The 15,861-nt window shown below is 32.9% G+C and overlaps 1 pseudogene; it reads left to right on the top strand.

Moving 5' to 3' along the window:
* The first annotated feature begins 208 nt into the window (after positions 1 to 208).
* Positions 209 to 743, top strand: LOC141491868 (adenylate kinase isoenzyme 6 pseudogene; annotated as a pseudogene).
* Positions 744 to 15,861: the final 15,118 nt, after the last annotated feature.

Here is a 15,861-nt window from a genome sequence, read left to right as displayed (position 1 = left end):
ATACATTAGCATGTTCAGTCAATTTTATACTATTTTTAATCCTCCCACTTTCCTATATATACTGTATGCTTGTGTATATATACAGATAGATGGATAGATAGATAGATGATAGATAGATATGTGTGTATTCCTATGTATTCAAAATTTCCTCAGAAATCCATGAAAGGCGGAGGGCTGGCGCCGGGGTGGAGTCGGCACCGTGGCCGCCATGAGGCTGCTCGACATCCTGCTCACGGGTACACCAGGGGTTGGAAAGACCATACTAGGCAAAGAACTTGCATCACGAACAGGACTGACATACATTAATGTAGGCGATTTAGCACAAGAAGGTAAATCATAGGACAGTTATATGATGGCTTTGATGAAGAATACGAATGTCCTATTTTGGATGAGGACAGAGTAGTTGATGAGTTAGAAAATAAAATGACCGAAGGCGGAATTATTGTTGATTACCATGGCTGTGACTTCTTTCCTGAATGATGGTTTCATATAGTTTTGTGCTTCAAACAGATAATTCTGTGTTATATTCAAGACTTGAAATGAGGGGATACAGTGTAAAGAAACTACAGGACAATATACAGTGTGAAATTTTCCAAATTCTTTATGAAGAAGCCATGGCTTCCTACAAGCATGAAATAGTGTACAAGCTGCGAAGCAATGTACTAGAAGAACTAAAGAGTAATTTCGATCAGATAATGAAATGGATTGAACAGTGAAAGATAATAATGAAAGATAATAATTGAACTTTGAAGGCAAAGCATGGATTTTCAAGGTGTTCTACAAATTATTTTCTTGATGACTTCTTCCTCCTTATGCAATAGGAATTAAGACAAAATACACCAAATTTTACTATCCAGAATTGTGTTGTACAAGTGGCAGGTGGATAATATATAAGCTTGAGTTATGACTAATTTTTTTTTTCTCCATGAGAAAACTGAGAAACCCCCAAATAAACGAAGAAGATATTAAGGATTTTTAAAGTTTAAAAAAAAAAGAAATCCATGAAAAACATCAGCACTGAAAGAGTATGCTATTTAGAATATCTAGCTTCCTTCAAGCCAAGGGTGGCTTTTTTTTTGGTTATGAGTAAACCATTACTTGGCTGTAAGTACATAAGACATTTTTTTATGTCAAAATTAGATAATTGTGTTGATTTTTAAAATTTATTCCATTTAAACATAAAAGTTAACTAGAAATACAATGACTGCACTTCTTCCATTCATTCTTTTTATCATAAGACAACATTAGTTTCTTTCCACCAAGAAAATAAGTTTGCTAATATGTCTCTTTAATTTATGGAAGAGGTGTATTTTCTTTCATGTGGAAACATTGTAGCTAGATTTAATCTTGAATATAAATAAGGTAGCCAACTACATATAGAATGATTAACAGGATAATAAAAGGTGATTTCAAGAATTCATAATTCCTTATTTGTAATAAATATATTTTGATTTATAGCAAATTCATATTAGACAAAATTCAGTTTTTATAAAGAATTTTGAAATCCACATCTCCCCCCAAAAAAACCCCAGAAATCCCCGGGGCACTTAGGTGGCATAGTGGATAGAGCACCAGCCTAGGAGTCAGTAGGACCTGAGTTCAAATTTGGGCTCCAGCTACTAATAATTAATTAATAATTATAATACATAGAATATTATACATATTAATACATACAATGTGAACCCACAATATAGCAGAACAATATGTCACCAGACAGATTTTGGAAAGAAATATTAAAAAATGGAATGAGGATGCATTTGAAAATTTCATTCATTCATAATTTTGCCTAAGGCTAACATAAAGCCAAATCATTCATTGGCTTTTAAAGAGAAAAACTTTAGCTCCATAGGTAGTAATTTTGTTCTGTTTCTTACAGATTAGGCAGAGATGACTAAGAGTGACTCATGAAAGATGAGTCAGATTTTTTTTCCCCAAAGATGTTATGTTGGTTTACTATTTTATATCTGGATCAAAACATGACAGTAAAATGCTTGCACCTTTTTTGCCTAATTACAGAATATTTTACATATATATATATATATATATATATATATATATATATATATATATATACATAAAACATGTTATTTTTCCTTTGGAAAACATTTATATGAAAAGCACAAACCTCACCATCAGCCTGTCATTTCTTTATTGTTTATTATATCCCAAATAATTCCCTTAGACTGGTCTGAAATGTGTCTATCAACTTGAGGTATTATTGAATGTCATTACTTTTAATTATTTTCTGCACATTTATGGGCATGAGATAGAACCTATTAGTTTTCAGTTAGCATTTCTTTGAAAATTTTTGCAGCTGATTATTTTCAAATTAACATGATTAAAATTTAGGAGAATTGTTAGAATTCTTTTGTCTCAATGTTATTATGTATATTATAAAGCAATGATAAAGAAATTATAAAAAAAAGTGATGCATATATTTATCCCTGAAAAGAAACCTAAATTGTACTGTTTAATGGAAACAGTACAGATTCTGTGCACTAGAAGTCATCTGCTTCAAGATGCTTAATTTACATAAAACTGTACAGATTTTGTCAAGTTGCAAAATGCTACAAATACTCCTCAATTAAATCCAGCCATTCAAAAGATATTAGCATTATAATCAAAGTACAAAAAAAGAATGTTTTCCTACTTAAGGCCATTATTTGGATAGGCAGTCAGATGAGTCATTACCTTAATTTATAAACCTTAGACTACCAATGCAACAAGACAATAAAATTGTCCAAAATCTAACAGGACGAAGACATTAGTCCAGATTGCATTTAGTAATTTTCGTAATTCTTTTAAAATCTTCAAAACACTACCTGAACCATACAGCATTTTAATGCCAATATTCTCAGTATGATTCAGTGCAGCAATGAATTATAGATTTCACAGTCTTTGAAGAATCAAAATTATAAATGAGAGAAATTTTAATAAAGAAATACTTATGGGGTAGCTAGGTGGACTAATGGATAAAGCACTGGCCTCAGTCAGGAGTAACTGGGTTCAAATCCAGTCTCAGACACTTAATAATTACCTAGCTGTGTGGCCTTGGGCAAGCCACTTAACCCCATTTGCCTTGAAAAAACCTAAAAAAAGTACTTATAGGGATGTACAAGCATTTATGTGCTAAAGCAAATAATTAAAGATAACATGGAAAAGGAGTATAGGGGTGGCTAGGTGGCATAATGGATAAAGCACTGGCCTTGGAGTCAGGAGTATCTGGGTTCAACTCCAGTCTCAGACACTTACTAATTACCTAGAAGTGTGGTCTTGGGCAAGCTACTTAACCCCATTTGCCTTGCAAAAACCTAAAAAAAAAAAAGAAAAAAAAAAAGAAAAGGAGTATAGCAAAGTGTCCACTACAGAAGGTCAATATACATAAAATGTGTGTATATTTATGTCACATATAAATATGTTTATCCATATATTTGAAAATATAGTCTAAGATTTATTAATAAATCAAATGGCATAATATATACACTGTTATATATGTGTTTGTATATCCATATGTGTGTGTGCATATATTCTTGTATACATGTATATAGATATATCATTAGAAAAGGAGGAAGAAAATTAAAATATCGAAAGTATAAAAGATTTCATCTTATTTGCTGTACTATACCAAGGTGGCCAACATAGCAAAAATATTGACATAAAAAATGTTGAGGGAGGGATTGATCACATCCTTGAAATACTGTTTTTTTTTAAATAAGCACAAAAAGGAACTTCGTTTTAATAGGGGAAATTGTTATCATATACATTTCTGTTTAATTTATTTTTTAAGTTACATAGAGGCATTTCCAGTTTTCCATGAACTTGAAAAATTCACATTGCTATGGCACAATAGCATTGTATTATATTCATATACCACTATCTAATAAGCCATTACTCTATATGAGAACATTTCCTTTATTACAATATTTCTGGGTTACACCTTTTCTAACCAAAATCTTTGGTTTTATTCTTTTTTTAGAAGAGAGTGAAAACATTTTTTCTACTTTTTTCAATTACATGTAAAGATAGTTTTCAATATTATTTTTTTAAAGATTTTGAGCTAGAAAATGTTCCCCTTATTCTTTCCCTATCTCTTTAAGACAACAAGCTATCTGACAGAGGTTATACATGTTCACTCATGTTAAATATATTTCCATATAGGTCAAATTGCAAAAGAAGAATTAGAGCAATAGGGGAAAATCATAAGAAAAAATGAACATAATACAATATTTAAAAGAAGGAAAAATAATATGTTTTGAACTGCATTCATAATCCATAGGTTTTTCTGTGAATGTGGATGGCATTTTCCATTACAAATCTTGGAGTTTTCTTGGATCATTGCATTGCTAAGAAGAGCTTAGTGATCTATTGTAGTTGATTATCACAGAATTTTCCTTTTCCTTCTTTTTTTTTAATCAAAGTGACACTTGACCAATATGTTATTTTTTAAGAAGGATCTAGATTTATTTATTTTATACAATTAAAATGATTTTGCTATAATAGTAAACATAAAACCACCTCCTCCTCCCAAGAAGAGGAGAAACCTCAAGAATAGTGAGAGGGGAAAAAATATTACTTCAGTCTGTGTTCAAATTCCAATGGCTCTGTCTCTGGGGTGAGTTAATTTCTTTATCATAAGTCCACCAGAAAAGTTGCTTCAATATTTTTTCCCACAGTTGCTATTACTAGCTGTATTTCCCTCCACTCTATTCCTCCCCAAACTCATTTATTCTGTTCTCTCTCCCTGCATCCTGGTCCTGTCCAAATGTGTGTTGTATTTGAGTACCCCCTCCCACAATCTTCCTTCTCGTCTATCACCTATTACCCCATTCCCTCCCCTCATTCCCCCTCATCCCATCCCCATCTACTCATTTTTCTCTAGAGTAAGATAGATTTCTATACCCTATAAGGTTTGAATGTTATTTTGTCTCTGAGTCATTTTTGATGAGAATGAAGGCTCACTCATTCCCCCTTGCCTTCCTCCATTCCATTCTATTGAAAAAGCTTTTTATTAAACAAAACTCTCATTCTTAGCAAATAACAAGATTTTTATACCTAGAGAATCCCAAGAAATGATCCAAAAAACTACTGGAAACAATTAGCAATTTTAGCAAAGTTGCAGGATATAAAATCAACCCTCATAAATCCTCAAGTTTTATATATATGACTAGCAAGACACAGCAGGAAGAGTTAGAAAGAGAAATCCCATTCAAAGAAACCTCAGACAGTATAAAATACCTGGGAGTCTGTTTGCCAAGGCAGACTCACAAACTTTTTGAACACAATTATAAAACACTTCTCATGCAAATTAAATCAGATTTAAATAACTGGGCAAACATCAACTGTTCATGTATAGGTAGAGCTAATATAATAAAAATGAAAATTCTACCAAAACAAAACTACCTGTTAAGTGCCCTACCAATCAAAATTCCAAAAAAATTACTTTAAGAGTTACAAATAGTTGTAAGTAAATTCATATGGAGAAGTAAACAGTCAAGAATTTTCAGGGATTCAATAAAAAATTATAAAAGAAAGACTTAGCCATACCTGATTTAAAATTTTGTTATAAAGAATCAGTCATCAAAACTGTCTGGTATGGGCTAAGAAACAGAGTGGTGCACCAGTGGAATGGACTATGTACAGTAGCAGGAAAAGATTATAGTAATCTGCTGTTTGATAAACACAAAGAGGCCAGCTACTGGGATAAAAAGTCTCTCTTTGATAAAAACTGCTTGGAAAATTGAAAGTTAGTAAGGAAAAGACTAAGATTAGACCAACACCTCACACCCTATACCAAGATAAGATCAAAATGGATACAGGACTTAGACATAAAAAACAGTATTATAACCAAACTAGGAGATGAAGGAGTAGTATTCCTTTAAGAACTATGGAAAGGTAAGCAGTTTATGGCTAAAGAGGAGAGGGACAACATCACTAAAAACAAAATAGCTGATTTTGATTACATTAAATATAAAAACATTTGCACAGACAAAACCACTGTAACCAAGATCAAAAGAAATGCAGTAAAATGGGAAATAATCTTTACAACTAATTTTTATGACAAAGGACTCATTTCCAAAATATACACAAAACTGAGTCATATTAAAAAAAAATCTATTCCCTAATTGACAAATGGTAAAAGGATAAGCAAAGGCAATTTACAGATGAGGAGATCAAAGCAATCGAAAATCATATGAAAAATTGCTCTAAATCATTACTTATTAGAGAAATGCAAATTAAAGCTTCTCTGGGGTACCACCTCACACCTCTCAGATTGGCCAATATGACTAGAAAGGATAATGAACATTCTTGGAAGGGTTGTGGGAAATCTGGGACACTATTATATTATTTGTGGAGCTGTGAACTCATCCAGTCTTTCTGGAGAGAAATTTGCAACTATGCACAAAGGGTAACAAAAATGTGCATACCCTTTGATGCAGCAATATCACTACTGGGTCTATACCCTGAAGAGATCCTGAAAAAGGGTAAAAACATGACTTGTACAAAAATATTCATATCAGCCCTGTTTGTGGTGGCAAAGAATTGGAAATTAAGTAAATATCCTTCAATTGGGGGATGGTATATGTATGCCATTGAAAACTATTGCTCTATTAGAAACCAGGAGGGAATGGGAATTCAGGGAAGCTTGGAGGAATTTGTATGAACTGATGCTGAGTGAGATGAGCAGAACCATAAAAACACTGTACACCCTAACAGCAACATGGGGGCAACTATTAACCTTGAAGGACTCACTCATTTCATGAATGCAACAATCAGGAACAATTTGGGGATGTCTTCAATGGTCGAATACCATCTCTATCCAGATAAATAACCATGGAGTTTGTACAAAGTCCAAGGACAATTTCCTTTAATTTAGAAAAAAAAATCTTGATATTTTATTGTCTGATCTAGTTATCTCTTATACTTTATGTTTCTTCCTTAAGGATATGATTTCTCTCTCATCACAATCAATTTGGATCAATATATAACAAGGAAATAATGTAAAGCCTGACAAAATGCCATTTGTGGGGGGTAGTGGGAGGGAAGCAAGATTTGGGGAAAATAGTAAAACTCAAAATAAATAAAATCTTTAATGGAAAAAATAAAAAGCTTTTTCTTGAATTTTATGTTAAATTTCTTTTTTTTGGAAATCAGAATATAGTTGTAGTTTAATTCATTTGTAATTGGAAGTCATTAAACATTTCTGAATATGAGAAAACATACAATCAGGAATATTAATTTGGTAGCAGTGTGTTCAATGCTTATGGGATTGTAGACTTTGAGTTAGAGGAGTTCTCACATATAATTCCCATTCCCTCTTTTCCGAATAATTGTGCCCAGTGAAATTAAGTGATTTACTCTAGGTGGAAGAGCAAGTATCTGTTGAGTAGTGAACCCACATTCCCACTTAATGGATATTAGACATCAACATGGCCTCAACATGTCCATCTTTCTCCCAAGTGTTCTTCCCTCCTCCCACCTTCCCTGCTTCTATCAAAGGTAACACCATCCATATTGAAAGTCTTAGAGTCTACTTAGACTCTAGCTCTTTTCTTCATCCTGTTCCACTCAATTAATCAATGCCAAGTCTTTTATTTTTTTTATTTTTTGCTTGTTTTTGTTTTTTTTGCAAGGCAGTGGGGTTGTGTTGCCCAAGATCATACAGCTAGGCAATTGTTAAGTGTCTGAAGCCATATTTGAACTCTGATCTTCCTGACTTCAGGACTGGTGCTCTATCCATTGTGCCACTTAGTTGTCCCTAATGCCAAGTCTTGATGATTCTACCTCCATAACATTTCTATTTCTTCTTCTCCACTCATATAACCAGTATCCTAATTAAGTGAAATTTCTTAGCTTCTTCTTCATCTCCTTTCTCTTCCTTCCAATACTTTCCTTTATCACCCATTGACTCCATCTTTTTACTATATTTTACCATTATATTCTGCTCCTTACTGTGCCTTGTCTGTATACACTCCTTCTAACAGCTCTTATATATAAGAAAGTTCATATGAGTTATCAATATCTTCTTCCCATGCATGAATACAAACAGTTCAATATCATTAAGTTCCTCATAGCAAATTCTTCTCATACACCCCCTTTATGGTTCACCAGAGTCCTGTATTTGGAGATCAAACTTTCTGTTCAACTCTGGATGTTTCAATAGGAAAGTTTGGAAGTCTCCTGTTTCATTGAAAGTACATCTTTTCCCCTGAAAGAGGATGTTCACTTTTGCTAATTCTCTGTTGTAAACCAAGATATTTTGCCTTCTGGAATATCATATTCTAACCTCTACAAGCCCTTAATATAGTTGCTTCCAGATCCTGTGTAATCCTGACTATGGAGCCTTGGTAGTTGAATTGTTTTTTCTGGAAACATTTAGAATTTATTCTTTGATTTGGGAGTTTTGGAATTTGACTATAATATTCCTGGAATATTTTTTGGGATATCTTTCAGGAGGTGATTGGTGAATTCCCTCAATTTCTATTTTACTCTCTGCATCTGAGATCTCAGAGGGATTTTGCTGTATTATTTTTTTTAGATTTTCTCAAGGCAATGGGGTTTAGTGGCTTGCCCAAGGCCACACAACTAGGTAATTATTAAGTGCCTGAGGTTGGATTTGAACCCAGGTACTCCTGACTCCAAGGCCAGTACTCTATTCACTGTGCCACCTAGCCAGCCCTGTATTATTTCTTGAAAAATGAAATATAGGCTCTTTTCCTGTTCATGATTTTCAGGTAGCCCAATAATTTTTTACTTATTTCTTCTGGATCTGTTTTTGAGGTCGGTTGCTCTTCCAATGAGATATTTCATATTTTGTTCTTCTAATTTTTAGCTTTTTTGAAAGAGTTTTATTTTTTCCTAATTTCTTGCAGTCGTCAGCTTCCTTTACTTCCATTCTGAAGGAGTTATTAATTTTCTTTTTTTTGCACGGCAATAGAATTAAGTGTCTTGCCCAAGGCCACACAGCCATGTAATTATTAAGTGTCTGAGGATGAATTTGAACTCAGGTCCTCCTGACTCCAGGGCTGGTGCTCTATCCACTGCACCACCTAGCTGACCCAGGGATTATTTTCTTCACAAAGCTTTTTAATCTCCTTTTCCATCTGGCTAATTCTGCTTTTTTTTTAAAAGGCATTCTCGTCCTCATTTGACTTTTGTTTTGCTTTTTTCATTCGACCTATACTGGTTTTTTAACATATTGTTGTCTTCAGTATGTTTTTGAATTTCTTTCACCAAGCTTTTGATTTGGTTTTCATGATTTTTCTGCATTGCTCTCATTTCTCCTTCCAATTTTTCTCTACCTCCCTTAATTGCTTTTTAAAGTCTGTTTTGAGCTCATTCATAGTATGAGTCTATTTTCTACTTCTCTTGGAGGTTTTGGCTATGGAAACTTTAATTTTGCCCACATCTGAGTATGTGTTTTGATCTTCCATGGGACTAAAGTAATTTGCTATGGACAGATTCTTCTTTTCCTGTTGATTTCTCATTTCCTCTGCCCAAGACTAATTTAAAGCACTTCCAAAGCTTTGGGGGGCCACTCTACTGGGACCTTTATTCCTCCAATGTCTTATGCTCTCTTGCCTGTGCTTTCATATGTAGATGACCAGAGCACTCCCCTCTGCACTGGAGTTGTAAGGAGGAGCCCTGCTCTACTCTCTTAGTATGAGAGCCCAAACTGTAACCTGGATCTAAGAGTGGGCAAACAGCAGAGTCCTGCCTACAGGGAGAGCAGAGAAATTTCTGCTGACACCCTAGCATTCTGTGGGCTGTGCTCTGGGAGTGCAGGCTGGTTTCTTCTGATTTTCCCTGCAGGTTCTGTGGCCAGTGTTCCTTACTCCACAACCATTCTGGTGTATCAGAATTCTTTCAACACATCTTCCAGCTGTTCCCGGTCTGTTCTGTGACTGAAGTATTTTCCAAATCCCAGGCCTGGTGAAACACACCTTTCTTGTGGAACTTCTAAGTTTTCTTGGACTGTGAAAATGTATCACTCAACTTTCTTGGGTTCTGCCACTCTAAATTTTGGTTAGAGTCATAATTTGACAACTTTTGGTGTTTTGGGGGGAAGGAATTGTTGGGAAATGCTGCCGTCATGCAATCATCTTGGCTCCACCCTACTCATCATTTCTTATAGAGCAATAGTAACTCATTACATATATGTACCATAGCTTCTTCAGCCAGTCCCCAATTGATGGGTATAATTTCAATTGCCAATTCTTTGCCACCACAAAAAAACTAAGAAAAATATTTTCATAAAGGTAGGTCTTTTCCATTGTTGATGACCTTTTTTTAATACAGACCTCATTCTAGTATTACTGGATCAAAAATATGCCCAGTTTGATTGACCTTTTGGTATAGTTCTAAATTTTGTTCAAGATTGGTTGAATCCATTTCCTATTCCACCAACAATACATAAGTCTCATTTTTCCTATATCTAAATGATCATTATCATTTTTCTTTTCTATCATATTGGTCAATCTGAAAGCTATGAGGCAACACCTCAGAGGTATTTAAATATGCATTTCTATGATCAAAATTATTTACAGAGTTTTTTCATATGATTGAGATAGTTTTACTTTCTTCATCTGGAACCTGGCTTTTAATATCCTTTGACAATTTATCAATAAGGCAGTGGTTTATATTCTCATAAATTTAACACAATTCTCTAAATATATGAGAAATGAGACCTGTATCAGAAAAAACTAACTTTTTTGCTCTTTCTTTGATTTCTTTGGAATATAAGCCTAGATGCAGTATTTGAGAGGTCAAAGTGTATGAACAGTGTGGTAAGTTAATGAGTCTAGTTTTAACTTTTTTTTCCAAAATGGCTCACCCAATTCACATCATATATCTATCTCTATCTCTATCTCTAGCTCTAGCTCTAGCTCTAGCTCTAGCTCTAGCTCTAGCTCTAGCTCTAGCTCTAGCTCTAACTCTATCTACCTCTATCTCTATCTCTATATAAAATTTGTTTTCCAATTGTAAGCAATAGTATATTCTACCTATCATTTTTGTAAGGTTTTTGAATTTTACAATTTTACCCCCTCCCTTTCCCCTCCTCCCAAATAATAATTTTTATATTTTTCCATGTTATTCATTTATAAAAATTGAATCTGTCAAGAGAAAACAGAAACATATCCTTGAGGAAAAAATAAAATATTAGAGATAGTAAAATTATGTAGTACATAGAGCAATGTTTTTTTTTTTTTTTTTTTTTTGTAAATTGAAGGTAATAAACTTTGGTCTTTTTTTGTTAGGGATAGTATTCCCCATAACAGATACCCTAAAAGTGACCCTGATTATTGCACTGAATGATTGAGCAAGTCTATTAAGGTTGATCATCACCTCCACATTGTTGTTAGGGTGTATGGAGTTCTTCTGATTCTGCTCATCTCACTCAGCAACAATTCGTGCAAGATTTTCTAAACTTCTCTTTTCTAAACTTCCCTCCTGATTTGTAATAGAACAATAGTGTTCCATAACACATATACCACAATTTATTCAGTTATTTCCCCAGTTGATGGATGCCCCCTTGATATTCATTTCTTTGCCACCATAAACAAAGCTGACCTCTCCAGGGTACAAGACACAGTGGTGTGTGGCTGGAACAAATGGTAAGCACATTTTTATTTACCTTTTGGGAATAATTCCAAATTGCTCCCAACAAAACGATCAGTTCTGAAGTCCACTAATGATGCATTAGTATCCCTGATTTCCCACATCCATTCCAATATTGATCATTGTCCTTTCTGCTCATTTTGGCCAATCTGAGAAGTGTGAGTGGGTACCTCAGAATTGCTTTAATTTGCATTTCTCTAATCAGTAATGATTTAGAGCAATTTTTCATATGACAATAGATAGCTTTGAATTCCTCATCTAGAAATTGCTTTTGCATATCTTTTGATCACACATCTTTCTTCAGTAGGAGTAGTGAATCTGTTTTTTGTGTCATGTTTTGTTTGTCACATTTACATGGCTAATACATATGAAGTAGAAATTAAAAGTTTCTTTAATTTTCAATTCTCTAATTATCAGTGATCAGATGTATTTTTCCTATATTAGTGATATCTTTGATTGCTTTCTTCGAACATTAATCATAAATTTAATCATTTATCAATGAATAATGGCTTTTAATCTTATATATTTGAATCCATACATTATTGACTTAGTATATAATATCTTCATCTGAGAAATTAGTTGCAAAAATCTTTCCCAATTATTTATTTTCCTTTGAATTTTTTCATTATATTTATCTGTCAGCATTTTTAACAATTTTATATAGACAAAATGGTCCATTTTATCTTGTGTAATCTCTTTCACTTGCTTAATCAGGAAAATTTCCCATAATTATACATATGAAAGTAAATTTTTGCTTTTCTTATATTACTTTTACAAAGTATTAGCCTAAAATATAATGAAATTACAAATATTTCAAGCTTCCAATTTGTTTTCTAGCTTGAATTTAAATCACAAGTAATTTCATAAATAAATATACTTTATGGGAGCAGCTAGGTGGCACAGTGGATAGAGCACTGGCTCTGGAGTCAGGAGTATCTGAGTTCAAATATGACCTCAGACACATAAAAATAAACTGACTGTGTGACTTTGGGCAAGTCACAACATCATGGCCTTGCAAAAAAAAATAAAAAATGTAATTTATGGATAAGGATTTAGATTTAGATTCTAAATATTTTCAATTTTTTTCTAGGCATTAGAGATTGTGTTGGTAGAAAATTTTGGGTATAAGAAATGAAGTTGTGGTACATAGTCTACTAAGAATGAGAAACTAAATATATTAGAAAAATGTTCAGAAATAATTATCTTGTTATTATACTTAAATAAAATGATATTTTGCAATAAGAAGAAAACATTTTAAATTATTTATGGAACTGGATACTTATAAGTTCTAAAGATAAAGGATTAACAATGTAGTAAACCTCCAGATGCATTTTTTTTCTTTTAAGGTTTTGTTTTTTTTTTTTTGTAAGACAATGGGATTAAGTGGTTTGCCCAAGGCCCCACAGCTAGGTAATTATTAAATGCCTGAGGTTGGATTTGAACTCAGGTCCTCCTGACTCCAGGACTGGTACTCCTTCTACTGCACCATCTAGCATCCCCTCTCTCACAATTATTGGAGTGCATATTGGACAGGGTAGGTTCTGCATTGGGTAGATCACCAGCCCTGGAGTCAGGAGGACCTGAGTTCAAATCCAGCCGCAGACATTTAGTAATTAGCTAGCTGTGCAGCCTTGGGCAAACCATTTTACCCCATTGCCTTGCAAAACATTAAAAAAATTATGAGAGTTTTACTCCATTGAGTATTCACTCACAAATTGGACATATATGACTAAGAGTGAAGGAAACAAAGTACAATGGATCATTTAAATAGTATCATCTTATTCCTTTGGATAGTAGAACAATAAATCTTATTCTTAAGCTTGAAGATAATACAGTTTTATTTTTTTTTATTACAATGAGACAGTTTAAATTTTTAAGAAAACATAATATTTAACCATGGGATAGCTGAATACTTATGTGACACTAGGAAAGTCATCTAATTCTTCACTTCTTCAAGGGATTCTCTAAGACTAAAATATAAAGAAATGTAATTTCATCAGTTGAGGAAATGATTTTTTATTAGAAAGATTTTATTTTTTTGAGTTTTATATTTTTCCCCTAATCTTGCTTCCCTTCCCCCACTCCCCACAGAAGGCAGTCTTTTAGTCTTTACTTTGTTTCCATGGTATACATTGATCTAAGCTGAATATGATGAGAGAGAAATCATATCCTTAAGGAAAAACAATAAAGTATAAGAGATAGCAAAATTACATAATAAGATCATTTTTTAAAAATTAAAAGTAATAGTCTTTGGTCTTTGTTCAAACTCCACAATTCTTTCTCTGGATATAGATGGTATTCTCCATTGTAGATAGCCAAAATTTGTTCCTTATTGTTTCATTGATGAGGTGAGCAAGTCCTTCAAGGTTGATCATCACTCTCATGTTCCTGTTAGGGTATACAATGTTTTTTCTGGTTCTGTTCATCTCACTCAGCATCACTTCATGCAAATTCCTTCAGGTTTCCCTGAATTCTTATTCCTCATGGTTTCAATTGTTCCAATTGAAGGACATTCACTTAATTTTCAATTCTTTGCTACTACAAAGAGAACTGCTATGAATGTTTTTATACAAGTGATGTTTTTACCCATTTTTAAAAATATTTTCAGGGTATAGACCCTGGATCAAAGGGTATGCACATTTTTCTTGCCATTCATGCATCATTCCAAATTGCAGTTGAGGAAATTTTTGATTTAGCATTTCTCACAGTCCTGGAATTTATTATCCAATTAAATAGAGAGACTTGGGATGGCATTCTTAATTTCTAGTCTCACTAATTTGTCATTTTGTACCAAATCAAAAAGAGGTCTCCTGAATTTTAGCAATGAGGTGTGGAGTTCTGACACAGAAAGTTGATTATGGCAAATTGTACAGAATTATATTTACTTAATTTTTATACTCTGTGATTCATAACAATATTATGTTTTGTTTTTGTTTTCCCTATTCAATAAAAATTGATGATAGGTTTCTAGAACATAACAAATTGAAACATTTCAGTAGAGTTATTCTGATTCAACAATAAAATAACCAATAAATGAGATTAGGAAAAATAAAAGCAAAAAAATTATTAAATATGATATTATTTGTCTTCTCTTATTTTTATTAAATAGAATGTACTCTCTATCCTTCCAATACAGTATAGAATATTACAAATTAAATTATTTTCTTTGTTTCATGCAATATTATTATGCCTTCTTTTCTTTTTTTTAATCCCTCATGACTTCTTCTATTTTTGAACTTGTATCTTATTTCATTGATGTCTCAATCAATGTTATATTCCTTAATATCTAGGAGCTTGTCATACCATTTTCAGTAAGTTAAGAAACCAAAAACGATTCATTACATCATACTATATAATAGCCACTATAATAGGGATAATATATTAAAATCAAAATCACATCTAACAGATTTTGAATCTTTTCACATTTGACCATGACTATAATTTCATCACACCATACAATTTTATGAATAGGTCAAAACACATTCAATGCATTTTTATCCTACTGAGGTAACAAAGTGAATATGAATCTATGAAACAAAATATAAATATACTCCTCTCCCTTTCTCCCAACTTTTTCCCAATTTCGCCATTCTTAAACCCATACTCTGACCATATTATCCCAAGCTTTTTCTATTTTTCTGTTTAACATTTCTACCATTTGAAGTTTTGCTGTACAAAAATCACTAAAAAGGAAGAATAACTAGATAAAATCAAAAAATCAAACAGAAATTTAATTATAAAGTAGCATAGACTTTGGCCATCTATGGTTTGGGATGATATTAGGAAAATGACTACCTGGCTTTAAAGCAATATTTCATTTTCACTTTAACCAAACAAATAAATGCCAGTAAGAAATCACTTGGGAAAAGTTTATGTCATTATTTTAATACTGTGTAATTTTTTTCCAACCCCAAAAGCCTAAAGAAATCAATATTAGTGGATGATTTCCTTTTTACAAATGCATGCGATTCTAAAGGAAGAAATCACTCTCCAAATTATTGTTTTGAAATAATTTTTAGCTTCGCTTATATATTTATGTCAAGATTTTGAATGCTTGTTAAGTTTGATAGTTAAAATGACCACAGCTCTTGGGTTTCCTTTATCCAGTCCAAATCAATTACAGATGAAAGACACCTTGCTACAGCTAATTTACTAAAGAACCTTTCCATAACTTTGCCTTCTTATCACCTCAGGGTCGTGCCCTTCCATCTGGGCTTTAGGAAAAAAGAATACTTCTATGACAAT

This window comes from Macrotis lagotis, chromosome 6 (assembly GCF_037893015.1).
Source record: "Macrotis lagotis isolate mMagLag1 chromosome 6, bilby.v1.9.chrom.fasta, whole genome shotgun sequence".
In the NCBI taxonomy this organism is placed as follows: Eukaryota; Metazoa; Chordata; class Mammalia; order Peramelemorphia; family Peramelidae; genus Macrotis; species Macrotis lagotis.
The sequence above is the reverse complement of the archived record's forward strand: the minus strand, read 5'-3'. Positions and strand labels throughout refer to the sequence as shown.